The 5000-nt window shown below is 49.8% G+C and overlaps 1 protein-coding gene across 1 annotated transcript in view; it reads right to left on the bottom strand.

Annotated features, from left to right (window-relative positions):
* Window positions 1-5000, bottom strand: part of LOC310805729 (DENN domain-containing protein 1B-like) — a gene marked incomplete at both ends in the record, with an annotated part of 52407 nt that overhangs the window by 30852 nt on the left and 16555 nt on the right. The gene's annotated exons all lie outside the window — the stretch shown is intronic.

The raw sequence follows: 5000 nt of genomic DNA on the forward strand, positions 1-5000 counted from the left end.
CATTAATTCATATTCCTTGATCCTTTAATACACAGCCCTGTAAATCTGATGTAAGTAGGCATATTGAAATCAAACAAGGATTAGTGTCTGATAGCGATCTTGATAAAATCATTCAAATGAAAAAACACACTTGAAAAACAAAAGTAAATCAACAGCACATAATCCTCAGTGTTTCGGTTGACAGAATAAAGGACCACGGTTTCCTTTTTAAGGATTGGGGTGGGGGGCGGAGGAGGAGGGGGGGTTCCCCAATCCACGGATTAAATAATTAGCTGTGATTAAGTTCATCGATTATCTGGGGCTAAAGGGTGGATGGAGGGATGTGGGGGGTGGAGGGGGGGGGGGGGGAGAGAGAGAGGCCAAGGTGGTGGCAGATTGCTGTGACAATGGGCTAAGCAGCTCTGGGGGTACAGGGGGGGGTGGTGGGGTGGGGGGGGGTGTGACGGGCCTTCAGGGCTTTACCTCCCAACACCTCCCCTGTGGGCTTGGGGGAGCCGGGGAGGGGCCCTCAGCTCCCCACCAGCGGCATATGGATTCAGACAGGGAGCAGGAGCAGAGCAGAGCAGAGCACCATATGGGTTAGACCCAGCCAGCCACCACGTCTGTCTGCACGGCCGCGCGGGGCCCAGAGACGGAGGCTGATCCTGGGGTCTGGGTGTCTGCGCTGTTGGCTGCTGCAGCCTAGCCATGGGGTACCGTCACTGATTTACCACCACCCCCCCTCTCCCGACCCCCCCCACCCCCCCCCCCCCACCCCGATCAAAACACAAAGCTGCCTGCCTGCCTGCCTGCCTGCCTGCCTGCCTGCCTGCCTGCCACCACAACCAGAGGCAGAAAAGCAACAACAACAATGAGCTATGGGAGGGGTGGGGGGGGCATATTAGGTGGGGGAGCTGTGTGAGTGTGTGCATGAGAGAGTTTTGTGTGTTTGTGTGTAGGTGGTTAATCATGTTTGTGTGTACGTAGGCTTACATATGGAGGTAGGTGGTGGTGGTGGTGGTGGGGGGGGGGGGGGGGGGGGGGGCTGGTTGTTTTAGTTATCAGAATGTGTGATAAAATTGAGAAGTCGACACAGACTGAGGGCTGGATGGCAAGGGAGGTCTCTCTCTGCAGCATCCGTGCTGTGTCTGTGTGTGTGTGTGTGTGTGTGTGTGTGTGTGTGTGTCTGTGTGTGTGTGTGTGTGTGTGTGTCTTGGTGTGTGTGTCTTGGCGTGTGCTGCTGTAAAACTGTCAGACACATCTGAGCTGCCACCACCACCGTATGCGTGTGCTGCTATTATTAACCACTATGAACGCACACCAACATGTTCCGGGGAGCTTCCCCCCCCGGCGCCGTGCATATGGACAGCGCTCGCTTTCTCCGCGAAGAAAAACGTTTGGGTTGCCAGATTCCAGAATAGGTTATTGCCCCGCCCACATCAGGAATGCTGTGCGTTGAGTGACAGCCATGGAGACTGTGATCACAGGTACGAGAAAAGTATGTTTGTGTGTGTGAGTGAGTGAGTGTGTGTGTGTGTGTGTGTGTGAGAGTGTGTGTGTGTGTGTGAGTGTGAACGCGTGTGTGTGTGTGTGAGTGTGCGAGCGTGTGTGTGTGTGTGAGTGTGCGAGCGTGTGTGTGTGTGTGTGTCTGTGTGTAAACAACACACCGTCATCCCTCGCAATCGAACACTAGATGAAAACGGGATAAAGAGAGTGATTACAGCAGCTTCTCCGTGAACAGCTTGATTAAGCCCCCTGTCTCCAAACCAACATGGCATGCAGTTCAATACAAGGTGTGAGCCTCAGCATTCAACACTTACAAGAGGGAAAAAAACTCCCTTTAAGAGCAGAAGCTGAAAATACATCTTCATCCATGGGAAAGGAGCAACCAGAGCTCTTTCAGAAAGGCCAAACACACACTTCTCTTCACCAGTTCCCCTTCCAGTATTACAGAAACCTGGGGCTGCATGTCTAATGTGATGTGGGGCTCTCTCTCCTCTCTCTCCTCTCTCTCTCTCTCTCTTCTCCCCAACATCATCTCCCTCTCCCTTCACTCTTCAACATGCATCCCTCTCTCTCTCCGTTCTCTCTCCAGTTCGCAGTTCGTACCCCTCTCTCTCTCTCTCTCTCTCTCCCCCCTTCTCCCCCTCTGCCTCCCACCCCCCCTGTTTCCTCTCTCTCTCTCTCTCTCTCTCTCTCCATTCCTGCAGTGTTCCTGCAGGTGGATGTGGAGCCTGCACCAGGGGGAGTTCTCCGGAGCGCTACAGGAGTGGCAGACAGACTGAGGGGAACCAGCGTTGTTGCCACTGTTGTTGTTGTTTCCTTGTACAGTAACCCCCCCCAATCCCCCTCCCACCCACCCCCCCACCCCCCCTGCTATAACCATTTTCCCAAGACAAAAGAATATAAAGCAGCTAATACATTTACAGCTCTGGAGGCGTGCAGGATGAGGACTGCTGGCGGGCTGGGAGGGACTGGGGAGGCAGCATTACTTATCTGTGGTAGAGACAGGGGTATCACTCAGAGAGACGCCGAGCTCTCCCGGTCCCTTGGTGGAGGTCTGTTATCACAGAACCCAGCACAGCACAGAACCCAGCACAGCACAGAACCCAGCACAGCACAGAACAGAACAGAACCCAGCACAGCACAGAACCCAGCACAGCACAGCACAGCACAGAACAGAACCCAGCACAGCACAGAACCCAGAACAGCACAGAACCCAGCACAGCACAGCACAGAACCCAGCACAGCACAGAACAGCACAGAACCCAGCACAGCACAGAACCCAGCACAGCACAGCACAGAACAGAACCCAGCACAGCACAGAACCCAGCACAGCACAGAACCCAGCACAGCACAGCACAGAACCCAGCACAGCCTTGCCTGCCTGTGCCTCTCTGCCTAAGCCGCATTGTAGGACCTCAGGATACGGGTCTGGGACTAGGGATTGGGTTAAGGATGTGGGTCTGGGACTAGGGATTGGGTTCAGGATACAGATCTGGGACTAGGGATTGGGTTAAGGATAGGGGTCTGGGACTAGGGATTGGGTTAAGGATAGGGGTCTGGGACTAGGGATTGGGTTAAGGATAGGGGTCTGGGACTAGGGATTGGGTTCAGGATAGGGGTCTGGGACTAGGGATTGGGTTCAGGATACAGATCTGGGACTAGGGATTGGGTTACGGTGTTAAGGTATAGCTGCAGGTCGGGGTTGGGGCCTAGGCATGGGCTAGAGTGGGTTGAGGTATACTAGTAGGGTCTATGAGGGTGAGGTATGGAGCTAGAGCTGGGGTGTGTGTGTGTGTGTGTGTGTGTGTGTGAGGTTTTATTTGATTGGTATTTGTGTACATATTGCACAGTGTGGTCCTCTGTGGCTCAGTTGGTAGAGCATGGCACTAACAACGCTTAGGTTGTGGGTTTGATTCCCACTGGGACCACATATACTGAAATGTCTCAGCTCAATGGCATGTATTACATATTGGTTTCACCATTCAGAAATTACACCACTTTTTATGCAGTCCCACTTTTTTAGGGTACGCAAAAGTAATGGGACAGATTCATCAAATGCCAAAAATTAGCACTCATGTTTAATATTTGGTCGACAATCCTTTGCATGCAATAACTGCCTGAAGTCTGCAACCCATTGACCCCACCAGACGCTGGGTATCTTCTCTGGTGTTGCTCTGCCAGGCCTGTACGGCAGCCATCTTCAGTTGCTGTGTGTTTGCTATTATTGAAAATGAAATTAAAATGAAATGCATGTTCAATTGGATTTAAATCTGAAGATTGACATGGCCAGTCAAGACCTTTCCACTTGTTGGCTCTGAAAAACTCCTAGTTGCTATGGCAATATGTTTTGGAACATAGTCTTACTGTAGGATAAAGCACCATCCAATGAATTTGAGCCGTTACAGCAGTTACAATCATCAATTAAGACAAGTTAATAAGTTCTAGTGGCAGCTATACACGCCCAAACCTACCACCCCCTGCACCATGTTTCACAGATGAGGTGGTAGTATGCTGTAAATCTTTTTTCTCCAAACTTTCCTCTTGCAATCACTCTGGTACATGATAATATTCACCTTATCTGTCAACCATTAATACCTTTTTTCCAGACCTCTGCAAGCCTTGTAAGTACTTTTTAGCAAACTGTAACCTGAGCATCCTTAACTAGTGGTTTGCACCTTGCAGTGAAGTGTAGTTTGGCTGGTGACGTATTCTGATGGTAGCCTCTGACACACTGAGGCCTACCTCACGGAGAGTGTTCCTGATCTAGAAGACAACTGTTTTTGTTTTCTTAATCATGGTGATCATTCTTCGGTCATCCACTGTGGAAGTCTTCCTTGGCCTACCAGCACATTTGCAGTTGCTGAGCTCACCAGTCTTTTTCTTTCTTTTTTTAATGATGTTCCAAACTGTTGATTTTGGTAAGCCTGAGGTTTTGGCTATGTTTCTGATCTTTTTTTTTTTACTTTTATTTTTCAGCCTAATAATGACCTTGGCTTTCATTGACACCTCTTTGGTCCTCATGTTGACATACTCCAATAGCAAACTCCAAAGGCAAATGCAAAGCCTAGAATCAATGCGAGACATTGACAGCTGTCTTATGCCTGCACAAATTATGTGACGGAACACACCTGACTTACCAGAAACACCTGTCAAGCCAGTTTATTGTTGGGTACCCTAAAATAGGGGGACTATGCATAAAAAGTGTTGTAATTTTTGAATGGTGAAACCAATATGTACACAAATACCATCAAATAAAAGCTGACAATCTCTACTTTAACCTCAAACCTTCATGCTTGAAAATCCAAACTTCCCCAGTACAGAGCCAAAAGAAGAAAAAATGCTTCACTTTGTGTTGTGTGTTTGGTACCATTCCTCATTCCATTCCATGCATTCCAATGAGCCCATCCTCTGATTTCTACCTTCAACAGCCTCCACCAGAGCCCACCAGACTCCACTCTATCTCTATCCCACTGATACAGGTGACAGAAACGCTTCCCAACAGGCTGGTCTCCAGA

Source organism: Argentina silus, assembly GCF_951799395.1.
Source record: "Argentina silus genome assembly, chromosome: 6".
NCBI lineage: Eukaryota > Metazoa > Chordata > Actinopteri > Argentiniformes > Argentinidae > Argentina > Argentina silus.